Source organism: Salvia miltiorrhiza, chromosome 1 (assembly GCF_028751815.1).
Source record: "Salvia miltiorrhiza cultivar Shanhuang (shh) chromosome 1, IMPLAD_Smil_shh, whole genome shotgun sequence".
Classification (NCBI taxonomy): domain Eukaryota; kingdom Viridiplantae; phylum Streptophyta; class Magnoliopsida; order Lamiales; family Lamiaceae; genus Salvia; species Salvia miltiorrhiza.
In genome coordinates this window covers 73,597,481-73,613,761 of record NC_080387.1, presented here as the reverse complement: position 1 = coordinate 73,613,761, position 16,281 = coordinate 73,597,481, and positions in this window count along the sequence as shown.

Genomic DNA, 16,281 nt, shown 5'->3' with positions numbered 1-16,281 from the left:
AAATTTTATTTCTGGTTTGTCAAGCAAATCTAGTTCACTGGTGTAGATGCAGAAGGTGTGATCTCTCTTGTTTAATTTATTTGAATTTGTGCCTTTATGGGTTGGCCAGTTGGTAGGGATAAAAAAAAAATTAAAGGGGGGTGGTCTCAACCAATGTCAACACGACTGTCAATTTTTTTTTGAAATTGGGAATTGTGGATTTTCTGGATTTGAAAAAAAACATGTAAATCTAATACTTGAAGGAGCGGGACAGTGTTGGTCAGTCTTGTGACTTTGTGAGTACTTAGGACCACTTTCAGTCCTTTTCTACGTGCCTGAGCTGTCTTCTCGCTGTTTTATCACAATAATAATTACTTTGAATTATTCGGCCCAAACCCACAACTCGCGCCCAGGAGAATAATTATCCTGATCTGACCCGACCCGTCTCACATATACATGCAATCTAACAGAAGAATTTATATTTTTTGTTATTTTAATCGGTCCTCCAATTTTATATCATTTTTATTTTTAGTAAAATTGTTTTACAGGGTTGTGCATTGCACGCGCCCTTCAAAAATGCCGTCCGCACTTGGTGCGGAGAAGAGAAGCTGGCGCGGTATTGCAGGGGGCACGCCCGCGCCAGGCCCGGGCTAGCGTCCGCGCCCCCCAGTGTGGGTGCTCTAATTGTGATTAATTTCAGGCATGGAGTAAAAATGCCGAGATATCCATGGACAGATGGCGCGAGCCATGTGACGCAGTGTCCGATTAGTCCCGGCAAGAGGTTTAGACAACGAATTCTGCTCTCCAACGAAGAAGGCACTTTATTTTGGCACGCCCATAGCGATTGGTCTCGAGCTACTGTTTATATATGGAGCCATCATCATTCTACCGCCCAAGACACACTTCAAAATCAACAACCACAACGTGACGGTGGTGGGCATGGACGGCACCTACACGAAGCCACTGAATACCGATCACATTGCGAATGCCCCCACCGCAAATCCTAAAAATTGTCACATCAGTGATGGGCACGTCACGCTTGCCCACGGTGGATAAATGATCTATCACTAGCACAACTTAGTTTTGAGCATTATCTTGTCTGAAACTTAAAATGCCATAACTGAGTTTTGAGCATTATCTTGTCTGAAGTTTAAAACACCATAACTGACTTGTGAGCATCATCTCGTCTAGAGTTTGAAAGATCATAATTGAGTCTTGGTAATCTCGCCTCTTACTTATGAGCATCATCTCTAAAACTTGAAAGACGAAAAATTGAGTTACGAGCATCATCTTGTCTCAAACCTTATACAACATCGTCAAATTTGAAATCATATTCAATCACATATATATAGTTAATTATTTAAGTGAATACATCTATATATAAACGTATTATATATATACATATTAATTTGTGAGTATGATGTGATAGACTTCTAATATTATATAATAAAATAAAATACAAATATAAATCTTTTTTTAGATATGGAAATTGATTAAAAATTTATAAAAAAAATAAGAATTAATGAAAATTGAGAAAAATCAGAATGGGGTGATTATACGATGCCACGTAGGATATGATTTATTTTGCTATAATGTAAAAAATTGATTAGAAATGTATAAATAAATAAAAATGAATGAAAATTGAGAAAAATTAGAATGGAGTGATTATACAATACTACGTAGGGTAAGATTTATTTTGCTATAATATATAGAAGATGAGGTTGATTCTAATCTTTTGATTTATTTATTTCAAGGTCGCAATAAATGTGAATTTCTGACATCCGAAAAGTTGGGGTTCTGTAAACTGGTGCGCATATTGAAGGTTAGGTATAGCTACTAACTACAATCTATGAGTTGAGTATATTAGGTGTAGCTACTACACGCTCAGATGTTGCAAATAAGAAAAACATTCCTTATTGAAATTGTTATACAGAAATCCATTATCTGTCTCCTAGGGCACGAATGTTTATACCCAAACAACACACATATCAACTACAGCCATCCTATATTCATAAAAAATTCGAAAAAAATGGTGCAATTCTATGGAGTGATTCACCACAAACAACACACATATCAAGCTCGAATCGTTTAAGGCTCGTGCACTAATTCGATTGAAGGCTCGACTGAAGGTTTGTGAACAGGCTCGCAAACATGTTCACGAACAATCGAATCCGAACATGTTCGCGAGCTCAACGAGCCGAGTAATGTTAGACTCGAGCTTTGCTCGATACTATCGAATTGAGCTCCGAATTAACGAGCTTTTTTTCAAGCCGAATCTTAAATAGCTTGCGAGTACCTCTGTTTATTTACAGCCCTAGGTGGTACCGTGGTAGTGTTAGGTAAGAATGAAAATTTAAAATGCCGTGCGGTAGTGTCAGGTGTTGGAATATAAGTATATATAATGGAGAATTTATTTAATTGGTAGGAGGAAATTTAGAGAAATTGGTTGTGGACGTGTGTGTGCTTAGAAATTTGAGTGGAATGATTGTAGTTTACTAACACAATTATTCTTCAATTCACTTCATTCTTAACAATTGATACAACCTCCACATATATATAGTAGTGAAGTGAGAATTCTAGAATTCTCTTGATTTCTATCTAGATTTTTATACTTATTTTACTATTACAAAATATCTTCACTTAGTCACTTTTTCTAGAATTCTCTATATTTTTCTTTCTTTCTTTCTTTTTCTTCTTAAAATATCTTGATTCTAGATATTTCTAATACAAATATCTTCATTCTAGATATTTCTAATACAAATATCTTCACTTAAAAAATCAAGTTTATTTTTATATTCCAACACTTCCCCTTAAACTTGATTTTTCATTCCGAGCAAACTTCTGAATTTGGCGAAATCCTTTCACGACGTGCCTTGCTTTATATCTTTCAACTTCACCTTTGGAATTCTTCTTAACCTTATGCACCCACTTGACTCCAATGGCCTTGTGCCTTTCCGGTAGTGTCACGAGCTCACACGTATCATTCTTGTTTATAGCTTTGATCTCTTCGTCCATTGCAACTCGCCAATTTTCACTATTTGCTGCTTCAGGTTCATAATCAGCAGATAGGCAAAACAAGGTGAGATCTTCTAACCTTTCAGTGTCTTCATATATCTCATCCAAATTCCTTGCTCGTGGTGTGGCTCTTTCATTTAAGAAAGATGGTGGCGAGTCTTCAGTAACTTGTATAGGTGAAGCTGGCAGAGTCACTACCTCTTGTTGGACTTCTCCAACTTGCTCGACTGTCCTTTCATCATCGAATTGTGGGATGAAGGTGAAGTCACCACTGGGATTAAAATCCCACACTCCTTCTTCGTCGAACTCCACATCTCGACTTATCACTGTTTTCTTGGTATTTGGATTATATAACTTATAGCCTTTAGAGTTAGAGTCGTACCCGATAAAGATGAATGCTTCGCTTTTATCGTCGAGCTTCTTCCTTCTCTCAACTGGTACATGCACGTAGGCTTTGCTCCCAAATACCTTTAGATGGGAAATTCCTGGCTTTCTCCCAATCCAGGCTTCTTGTGGAGTCATTCCCCACACGCTCCTTGTCGGCGATCGGTTAGACAGGTACACCGCGCACGCTACTGCTTCGGCCCAAAACTCTTTAGGCAGATTCTTCGTCTTTAGCATGCTCCTCGCCATCTCCATGATTGTTCTATTTTTTCTTTCTGCCACTCCATTTTGTTGGGGGATCTTGGAACTGTCAGGGGCCGTCGAATTCCATTTGCTTCGCAAAATTCTAGAAACTCCCTTGATGTGAATTCTCCCCTCGATCAGACCTCATGGCCTTGATTTGTCGACCACCCTCCTTCTCGACGATAGCTTTGAATTTCTTGAATGCATAAAATACCTCTGACTTCTGCTTCAAGAAATATACCCACGTTTTTCTAGAAAAATCATCAATGAAGAGCAGAAAATAATTATTTATACCGACGGAGCTTGGATTTATTGGCCCACACACGTCAGCATGAATCAACTCCAGTGGCTTTTGAGCTCTTGAGCTTGACTCCTTTGGGAATGGCTTTCTAAACTGCTTCCCGAGTAGACAACCTTCGCAGAGTTGATCGGGATGTTTGATGGATGGTGGGCCTCTCACCATCTCTTTCTTTGATAGCAACTCCAAACCACCAAAATTCAAGTGCCCAAACCGAAGATGCCACAACCAAGACTTATCTTGGTAACACGCTTTCAGGCATTTTGCCATGTCATTTCGAATATTTAATAAGAACATTCTATTTTTAGACATTGGCACCTTGGCAATAAGATTATTTTTACCATCTCTTATTGAAAGGTTATAATCTCTCATGTGAATATCATAACCTTTCTCTAAGAGTTGTCCCAAACTCAAGATATTATTTTTCATATTGGGCACGTAATAAACGTTGGAAATAAATTCATGATTTCCATTCTTCAAGCGAATTAAAATTTTTCCTTTTCCTTTAACTTGAATTTTAGATTCATCACTAAAGGAGACGTTGCCACTTACCGACTCATCAAGCTCCACGAACATGCTTCTCTTTCCGCACATGTGGTTGCGTGCACCGGTGTCGAGGTACCACGTGTCATCTTGTCTTCCAGCTTCTCCTTTATATGCCAGAAGCACACTACCAATTTCTTGACTTGTATTTTCAGCATAATTGGCCTTTTCTTCAATCCTTACTTTTTCACTTCTGCACTCGAAAGCATAGTGCCCAAATTTATGGCAATTATAACATTTTATTGAAAATTTATCGTACCTCGACTGCGGATTGCTCCTCCCTCGACCACTTGTGAACTCATTTCTTTCGTCCTCGTCCACGTCCACGTCCACAGCCTCTGCCTCGATCTTGTCCTTGGCCATGTCCTCTCCCGAATTGTTCACGACCATTGCTCGGACCTTCTTCTTTATCTTTTGAGCTTACTTGCATTTTTAAAAGTTGCTCTGAAATCTCTTGCTTTTTCTTTTGCTTCTCCTCATGTGCTTGCAACGACCCCAACAAGAGATCGATTGTCATCTCCTCCAAATTTTTAGTTTCTTCAATCGTTACCACAATGTGCTCAAACTTTGGGGTTAGTGATCGTAATATTTTCTCCATAATTCTTACATCCTCCAATTTTTTACCCATTTCTTTTCATTTGATTAGACACCGCCAATACTCTTGAAAAATAATCCGAAATCAATTCAGGCTCTTTCATATGTAAAGACTCAAACTCTCCTCTTAAAGTTTGAAGTCGTGCCTTTTTTACTTGCTCCGCTCCTTTGCACGCGTTCTGGAGCTTCTCCCACGCTTCTTTGGCGGTACTCGCATTCGAGATCTTCTCGAAATCGTCGTCCCCTAGTGCTTGATAAATGAGACAGAGAGCCTTCTTGTCTCTCTTTCTCGTTTCTCGCAATCTATCTTTTTTTTGTTGGGATAGTGTGGCCTCGTCCTGCGGCTCTTCGTAGCCGTTCTCCACAATCTCCCAAATGTCGTGGGCTCCCAATAGCGCCTTCATCTTGATGCTCCAATTGTCGAAGTTGCTCTTGTTGAGCATGGGGACTTGAAACAATTGTAGGTTGGCCATTCCACAGGTAGGATTTTATGGCTCGGATACCACTTTGTTGGAATATAAGTATATATAATGGAGAATTTATTTAATTGGTAGGAGGAAATTTAGAGAAATTGGTTGTGGACGTGTGTGTGCTTAGAAATTTGAGTGGAAGGATTGTAGTTTACTAACACAATTTTTCTTCAATTCACTTCATTCTAAACAATTGATACAACCTCCACATATATATAGTAGTCAAGTGAGAATTCTAGAATTCTCTTGATTTTTATCTAGATTTTTATACTTATTTTACTATTACAAAATATCTTCACTTAGTCACTTTTTCTAGAATTCTCTATATTAATTTTTCTTTCTTTCTTTTTCTTCTTAAAATATCTTGATTCTAGATATTTCTAATACAAATATCTTCATTCTAGATATTTCTAATACAAATGTCTTTACTTAAAAAAATCAAGTTTATTTTTATATTCCAACATCAGGTAAGAGTGGAAATTTAAAATGCTCTATTGTATAAAAAATGTCATCTTTCATAAATACAAGTTTCTTATGCCGTATTCTTTAAATACGTCTAATGTTGGTGGTTTTGCTTGATTTTTTGTGAAAGTCTTACACATTTGACCGATTTGACAGCTATCAATCATAAATGTGTAAGAAAAATTTGAAAAAGAGAACGATCTGACTGCCCGAGTGGCTAGATGATCTAGCCATCCACCCGTCAGATGAACTCTTGACTGATAGGTCAAATCGTAAATAATTGAAATTGAACAAAAAATAATTAAAAACTAAAAGAAATTGATCATAAGACACCAAAATTGGGAAAGAAGTAGCGTCCCCACGGTTCACATGCCCCATATATATATATATGGACTATTTTAATTAAGAGCTATACAATTTGTAAAATAGATAATAATTAATATTCAACTATTTTAAATATAATAAAATGTTTTATGTTGGTTATGTTTTGATTGATCGAGTATATATTTATTGTAAAATGTATTAGGAATTCTGCCATATTTTATTCATTACATTAATATTTATTATTGTGACATAGACAAGCCATATGTTAATTAAAATCGAATTTATTATTAAGATAGAGATAAGACTGTTAATGTCTAAGGTGACCTCCACGTCAGATTACTTGCCAACTCAACATGTTACATCTCAGGATGAAGAAGCTAAAGTCCAAGGCTATTTGCATGGAAGAGAGCACGTGATATTGTTGGATAAAGTTCAAGTGTAGCTGTTATATACATGTTGGATTAGTGCTTTTAGGGTTTGTTGTTGGTGGTGTTCTAGTATGTTCCTTGAAGCAGGGGCGTAGCCAGGGGGGCTGAAGCCCCCTCCCAAATTTTGAGTTTTTTATAATAATATATATATATATAGGGTTGGGTTCCTGTAGTATCCAAGCTTATAATAGATCCCTAGATCCCATTCTTGACCACACATTTATAACATGTGGCGCATCTGCTGAAATAGAAAGTTTATAACATGTGGCGCATCAAGATGGTGACACGTGGCAAGGAGCTTCCAAGCATTTCAAGGTAAAATCTGGAGAGGGGTAAAATTGGAATTTAATTTTCGAAATTAAAAATTAAAAAATATATATTTTTTTAGATTTTCACAAAATAGATATATTTTAGATGCATAAAGTCTTACACGAAAATGCATAAAGTTTTCACATGAAATGCATAACTTTGAATAGAAAAATGCATTTGATTTTTACAGTTTTGGTATTTTCACCACCCCACCCTATACCACCCCCCAACCCACCCCACACCACCCCCCAACCCTCCCCATTACCACCCCCCAAAAAATAGGCATGTTTCACATGCATATAAAATCAAGCAAAAATGCATAAAGTTTTTACATAAAAATGCATTAAATTATACAAAAAATGCATTTCATTTTAATAAATCATGTGAAAACTTTATGCATTTTCGTGTGAGATTTTATACATCTAAAATATATTTATTTTGTGAAAATTTAATTTTTTTTTAATTATTAATTCCAAAAATTATATTCCAATTATATTCCGGTAGTATCCAAGCTTATAATAGATCCGTAGATCCAAATCTAGACCACACATTTATGACATGTGGCGCATCAAGATGGTGACACGTGGCAAGAAGCTTCCAAGCATTTCAAGGCAAAATCTGGAGAGACGTAAAATTAAAATGTAATTTTCGGATTTAATAACTAAAAAAAAATTAGATTTTCTCAAAATAGATATATTTTAGATGCATAAAGTTTAATACGAAAATGCATGAAGGTTCATATAAAAATGCATAAAGTTTCATATAAAAATGCATAAGATTTCACCCCACCCCACCCCCTCACACCCCTGAACCCCACCCCACCCCTGCCCCACCCCCACCGCACCCCACCCACGCCCCACCCCCACCCCACCCGCCTCCCCCCCCCCCATTTTTTTTTCAAAAACTAATTTTCTGATTGCTGACCCACCCCTGCCCCACCCCCACCCCCCACCCACCACCCACCCCCCTCCCCCAAATTTTTATTTATTTTTTCAAAAATTGATTTTCGACCACTGACCCACCCCCACCCCACCCACCGACCACCCACCCCCCCCCCCCCAAAAAAAATAATTTTCATTTTTTTTTTTAATTTTTGGGGATGCATAATTTCATACACTGATATGCATATATTATTACATGAAAATGCATAAAACATTAACTACAAATAATTATTTTTGCAAATACACCCTAAAATAAATACTAAACACTAAAACCTATATACACTAAAAACTACACACTAAAACCTAAAAACTAAACCCTAAATACTAAAACACTAAACTCTAAACATCATTAAACCCTAAACACTAAAACCAAAACCCTAAAATAAATACTAAACACTAAAACCTATATACACTAAAACACTACACACTAAAACCTAAAAACTAAACCCTAAACACTAAAACAGTAAAATCTAAACATCATTAAACCCTAAATACTAAAACTCAAACCCTAAAATAAATACTAAACACTAAAACACTACATACTAAACCCTAAACACTAAACCCTAAAAACTAAACCCTAAACCCTAAACCCTAAACACTAAACACTAAACACTAAACCCTAAACCCTAAACCCTAAACCCAAAACCCTAAATCCTAAACACTAAAAACCTAAACACTAAATCCTAAACACTAAACCCTATACCCTAAACCCTAAAAACTAAAACATTACACACTAAACCCTAAAAACTAAACTAAACACTAAAAACCTAAACACTAAACCCTAACCCTATACCTAAAATAAAATATTATAAAATGTGTGTAGATAAAAAAGAAGAATGCATAATCAAGAATAATAAAATGCATATATTATTACATGAAAATGCATAAAACATTAACTATAAATAAGTTTTTTTTTTGGGGGGGGGGGTCAGCAATCAGAAAATCAGTTTTTGAAAAAAAAAAATTGGGGGGGGAGAGGGGGTGGGGGTGGGGCAGGGGTGGGGGTGGCGAAACTACCAGATTTATTAAAATGAAATGCATTTTTTGTATAATTTAATGCATTTTTATGTGAAAACTTTATGCATTTTTGTTTGATTTTATATGCATGTGAAACATGCCTATTTTTGGGGGGTGGTAATGGGGAGGGTTGGGGGGTGGTGTGGGGTGGATTGGGGGGTGGTATGAGGTGGGGTGGTGAAAATAACAAAATTGTAAAATCAAATGCATTTTTCTGTTCAAAGTTATGCATTTCATATGAAAACTTTATGCATCTTCGTGTGAGACTTTATGCATCTAAAATATATCTATTTTGAGAAAATTTAAAAAATATATATATATTTTTTAAATTTTTAATTTCGAAAATTACATTCCAATTTTACCCCTCCAGATTTTGCCTTGAAATGCTTGGAAGTTCCTTGCCACGTGTCACCATCTTGATGCGCTTAGTATAAGAGAGAGAATGAAGAATTATTATAGAGCGTTGGATTTAACGCATCTAACGGTTATTATTGAAACTGATTTCAAAATTAAAAATTCTGAATATTCATTAAACATGTATTTTATTCTTACTAAAGGCTAAAACAGTAACTTGAAGAATGAGGTCTTTTATGATTCCGTAAGAGCACACGTCTTTCATCATTTTGTATCCCAAATTTCCTCCATGATTTTCGCTTCCCGTCTCATCATCTTTGAGTGGTTAGTTCGAATATTAAGGATTCATCTAGCTCATGAAACCCACACACACCAGCACACAGTAACATACACACACGCACGCACGCACAGAGCGCCGCCCCCTTCTACCCCAGCGAAGGCACGACCATCGCTTTCACGCCGCCACCGCCGCCGCCGCTGCCGCCATAGGCGAAGCCACGACCACTGCCTTCGTCCCAGCCATCTCCCTCTCGAACTCACCTCCATCATCTCCTATATCCTCGACTGAACATAAGCGGCAGAGCCTAGATCTTGATTATGCATTGCAGAGATTTTCCATCTTGATTTATGTTCATTGAAAAATGTATTTTATTCATTAAAGAATTGTATTTTGTTCATTGCAAATTTGCAATATAGTATTCTGTTCATTAAAAAATTTGTTATATTCATTGTGAAATTGTGTCATGATCATCAAATTTTTTGGTTTTGTTCGCTATTTTATAAAAAATGGATTTAACATAAAACTTTTCGAATGAACGCCATAAAATTATGAACATTCAAGTAAAAAAGTCTGAATAATGATATTTGATTGAGATTTGTAAAAATATTTAACATAAAACTATTCGAATAAGTGTAACAAAATTACGAACATCTAAATAAAATATTCGAATATTTAACATAGAGCTTTTCAAATAAGCGTAACAAAATTTCGAACATCCAAATAAATATTTGAATTGTTTTTTTTTTTTGATATAAAATATTTAACATAGAATTAAAGGCCTAACAATCGAAAATATAAAACAAAATATTCAATTTTTTTGGTTTTGTTCGCTATTTTATAAAAAATGGATTTAACATAAAACTTTTCGAATGAACGCCATAAAATTATGAACATTCAAGTAAAAAAGTCTGAATAATGATATTTGATTGAGATTTGTAAAAATATTTAACATAAAACTATTCGAATAAGTGTAACAAAATTACGAACATCTAAATAAAATATTCGAATATTTAACATAGAGCTTTTCAAATAAGCGTAACAAAATTTCGAACATCCAAATAAATATTTGAATTGTTTTTTTTTTTTGATATAAAATATTTAACATAGAATTAAAGGCCTAACAATCGAAAATATAAGAGCGCATGAATAAAAGCTTAAAAGCTGGCGACTTTTTCTTGGAGGGGCCGATATTTTTGACCGACTCCCACCGGCGCCGGCGCCGCTTCCCTCAGCCGGTGAAGCACAGCAAAGTGCTCGCTGCCCACGTGCCTTCCTCCCAGCAGCAACACAGGCAGACCAACAGCGCGGCGTTGTCCTCCAGCTTGCTGCAGCGCCGTCCCGCTCACGATCCAGCAGCAGCAGCAGCGCGGGCGCGGAGACCGGCCAGCAGCAGCAGCGCGGCGACCGGTGCAGGCAGACCAGCAGCAGCAGCAGCGCGGCGAATCCAACAGCAACAGCACGAACAACCCAGCGTTGACTACGTTGCGCACTACGCCCAGATCGGAGTGATTGAGCCGCTTTCCCACTGGTCCGGCCGTCCACCTGTCTCGGACCTCCCTAGCCGCCACCGGACTGGCTCCCTCAAGCTTTTACTCGATGACTCATTCGGCTGCTCGGGCCACCTCGTCGGCCGGAAATCAGGATAAGGGATTCCTAAATCTTCCCTCTGTTTCTGCGAATTTTGAACACCCTCAAGCTCGATCTTCTTCCGCTCGGTCTATATCTGCCACGGTTGGTAACAGCGAGGTGAAGAATACTGAGGCCCAGGATGCCGCTAGGAAGACATCGGCCACAAATCCTTGTGTTGCCGATGGCACGGCAGTTGATAGGAATTCTGTAAATCCTAGCGTGGCAGATAACGCTAGGATTTCTTATGCTAGTGCTACTGTTAAGCGACCTGTTAAACGGCAAGATTTAGCTGCTCATATTTTTCATGATTTGCGTCCAACGAAGGAAGGAGATCAATTCTCTCTCAAAATTCCTAAGGCTTTATATTTAAAGGAGGTCCAAGCTTTTGAGCATGCACTAACAGGACGACTACTGTTGGGGAAAGGCGATAAGCCACGTTCAACTATGGAGTTGAAGTCGGAACTTCAACAGATTTGGGGTATAAATTCTGACTGGCAACTGATTCCGCTGGGAAAGGGATTTTACACGCTCCGTTTTACTACAGTGACTGATAAAGCTACGGCAAAGGCGAAGGTGATCTGGGAGCTGTCAAAGGGTCTTCTTCGGCTCCGAGAGTGGACTCGCAACTTTGATCCGTTCAAAGAAAACTCTCCCTTGGCGAATGTTTGGGTTCGAATTCTTTATAATCTTCCTATCGAGTATTGGAATCCACAAGTTCTCTCTGGAATTGGACGTTACTTGGGCCATCCTCTAAAGATCGATGGTGCTTCGGCAGGTAGAGATTTTGGACATTTCGCCCGTATTCTTGTTGAAATAGATATGTCTCACCCTCTTCCTAATACTCTTCTTATTGATATGGAGGATTTTTCTTTTCATATTGAGTTTGTTTTCGAAAATCTCCCTCTTTATTGTGGTCGTTGCAAGATTACGGGACACTCCCCCGATAGATGCCGCAAGTCGAAGTTTGGGGGGATGGGTGAGCAGAATGACACTGTGAATGACAAGGCTAAGCTTACGCAAGTTCACAATGGGCCGCATTGGCAGGCGGCGATTACCTCGAATGAACAGGCTGCAAACCCGGCGCAGTCAGAGTTTGGGCAGCAGGAGGCTGCCCCTTTGAAGAAGCAACAACAGGTTGCTCATGCTAAACCTGCTGCGGCTTGGTCAAAGGTCGCCGAACAGGCGGTAAAAAAACAAATTGTTGTTCCGGTTCTTCAGAAAGAGGCTGTCGAGACACGAAATGCATTTCAGGCTCTGGACTTGGAGAATAATGCGGAGAATTGTTTGGAAACGGGCGTGGATCCTATTTCTGGACCGTCTTTCGGGGTTCATTTATCTGAGCCGGATTTGTTGGACAAAATACTGGTTCCGATTCAGGGGGATAAAGATGTGATTAAAGATAGTGACTTGGTCATTAACGAGGAGGACTCGGATGTGGAGGAAACTTTGGAGATGGAGGCTCCAGATGGCACGGGTTTGAACACACCGCTTATTGACGACACAACTGTTGCTCTCGAACGTGACCAAACTTTGGACAAAAGCGGGGGTGTTTCGCATGAAGGTAACAAGGATTTGTCAACTCTTGGCCCGGACAATATTACTAGTCGCATTAGTTGGTTAGAGGAGCAGGTTAGTCAGGGAATGCAATTACTCTCGGACAAGACGACCAAGCGGGGACGTGGCCGCCCAAAGGGCACGGGAAAGGGCATGGGAAGTGAGCCGATGCAAGTGACAAACATGGTTTTCGTACCTCAATTCCACATGTTTTGTTGTCATTTCCCTTCATGTTTTGCTTGTGAATGCTTGTTTGTGCCCGAATATTTAGTTTTATGAAGATTTGATATCTTTGTGTAGTTTTGGAGTAATTTCAGGAAAAATCAAGGATTAATTGGAGGATTTTGAAGATATGATATTGAAGTACGTCTCGAGAGGAATCCTTGAGCGCAAACGGCGACCAAATCCGAGTCCGGACGAGGGAGAACGGAGCAAAACGAGCGGACTGTGCAAAACGCCCAGTACCCCGCGGTCACCACCCGCGGCCGCGGGGTAAGACCGCGGGTCAGCTGTTCCCGACTCAGGAGACACCCGCGGTCACCACCCGCGGCCGCGGGTCCCCTGAGCATCCCCCACGTTTGAAGGCCGCGGACGCGGGCCGTGACCGCGGGAAAAGAGCGGAGCATCCCCAAGTGGGCCCCAGTCGCGTTTTTCAGCCCTTAACCCCCATTTTTCCCCTTTTCCTCACATTATTCATCATCCCCTACATTCAATACTCATTTCCTACCTCCATATCCAAGCCCTAACCCCCATTAATACTCATTCCTACCCATTTGAAGAAGGCATTGAAGAGGAGAGAGGATTGAAGCAAGCTTCTCAATAGGATTTGTTCATTCTTTCTCTCTCTTTCATTTATGTTTCTCTTTTCATTGGGTATGTTATTGTTGAACATGATAGGCTAAATTTCTCTTTGATTTGGGGATTAGGCTAGATGATTATTGTAATGGATTGATTATTTATGCTCAATATAAATCTTGTTTGTTCATTTGCACATTATCTTTTCAAACCCTTGATTTATTTCTTGTATGGATTGTTGGCCACATTCTATGCATTTCTAATTTGCACTTTGAATCGGGAGAGGATAATTGCAATAGATAAGGTGTTTGAAACATATCAATTCGATAACCGGGAGGTTGAGAGTTGGGTGAGAGTATGTCGATCTTTGTGTGCTTTTGGGAGTTATAGGTTAGAAGTTGACCGGGGACGACAACTATGACCCGTAATCTACCGTTTTAGTCGTCCGGGAGGGGGCTAGAACTAGTTGGGAGATCACTCTAGATAATTAGGTTCGTCAAGATTAGTATTGAGTTATAATTGAAGTCCTTTGCTTAATCATCGATGCCTAGTCCCTAAATCGCCTTAATCATCTTATTTATCCACTTTGCTTATTTGATTTTTATTTGTCTTTGCACTTGTTAAGTATTTAGTTAGATAATCAAACCAATCACTCAATCGTTTAGTCTAAATAGTCGAGTAAAATGAATTAGGATAATCACTAGATTGAACTACTAATCCTTGTGGGATACGACCTTGCTTCCATATATTACAACTACCTGTATACTTGCGGCGTGGTGAAAATATTAGCGAACAGCAAGCAGTTCCGGAAGGTAGCATAAAAGGTCGCCTCCGGAATGCGGAGGATATGGGCTACAAGCCGAGGAACTTTGTGGTTGATTATAGCAATAGTGATAGCATGAATGCAATGAATAATATAGTTCATAGACGTTGGTCAGATGAGATGGACGACTATCCTGATTTATGGGATCGCTAGTGTCTTCAGGTTTCATTGTTTAACGATCTCTTTTCGAGTTTCGTGCCCTTAGTCTGCGTTTTGTGCTCTCAAGGGATTTTTTTACTTTTTCTTTTATAAAAAACCTCAATTTAATAAAAAAAAAACAATCGAAAATATAAAACAAAATATTCAATTTTTTTGGTTTTGTTCGCTATTTTATAAAAAATGGATTTAACATAAAACTTTTCGAATGAACGCCATAAAATTATGAACATTCAAGTAAAAAAGTCTGAATAATGATATTTGATTGAGATTTGTAAAAATATTTAACATAAAACTATTCGAATAAGCGTAATAAAATTACGAACACCTAAATAAAATATTCGAATATTTTTTGCAAACATACAATATATAACATAGAGCTTTTCAAATTAGCGTAACAAAATTTCGAACATCCAAATAAATATTTGAATTGTTTTTTTTTTGTTGATATAAAATATTTGACATAGAATTAAAGGCCTAACAATCGAAAATATAAAACAAAATATTCAAAAATATAAAATATTGAAATAAATACCGTGAATGAAACTTTGAAGTTGCATATTTTTTTTTATAATATGTGATATTGATAGATACAGCCTTATTTAAAAAAAATATAATGTGTGCAATATTAACTTGCAAAATAAAAAAGGAAAATAAAAATAAAAATAGCAATAAACACAAGATATGTCTTTGATCTACCAAAAAACAAGATTCGGTCAACTCCTATCTAATTCGGGACGGTTACATAAAATAATAAAATTACCTAATTAACCTTTAATATTATTTTTATAAGAATTAATGCTAATTATCTCAACCATCAGATCTCCAATATCTAAGGGACGAAATCAATTCTTCATTCTCAAAATACTTACCATTCTCTATGGATCTTCTCCCTATATATATATATATATATATATATATATATATATATATATATATATATATATATATATATATATAGGGAGAGGTTCAAATAAGAACCACTAAATAAAATTAGAACAGAGAACCATTTTAAACCATTCGATCATCAAGATCTACGGTGGATGCATCATCTTGGTGGATGAATGCAGATCCTGGGTTCGAATCCTGAAGGGAGCAAAAAATTTATTATTTTCGGATGCATTAAATTTAATAGCGAATGCATTAATTTATATAGTAGATGCATTGATTTTAATGGTTCTTATGTTCTCACGATAAGTGTGGTTCTCACTATAACCGCACCCTATATATATATATATATATATATATATATATATATATATATATATATATATATATATATAGGGTGTGGTTCTAGAGAGAACTACATTATTTGTGAGAACGGGAGAACCATCAAATCTAATGCATTCACTGTAAAAATTAATGCATCCGCTGTTAAAATTAATGCACTCAAAAAAATAAAATAAAAATGCTCCCTTCAGGATTCGAACCCATGATCTGCATTCATCCAACAAGATGATGCATCCACCGTAGATCTTGATGATCGAATGGCTGAAAATGGTTCTCCGGTCTTCTTTTATTTATGGTTCTTTCCTGAACCTCTCCCTATATATATATATATATATATATATAGGGTGCGGTTATAGTGAGAACCACAATTATCGTGAGAACATAAGAACCAATAAAATTACTGCATCTGCTATACAAATTAATGCATCCGCTATTAAATTTAATGCATCCGAA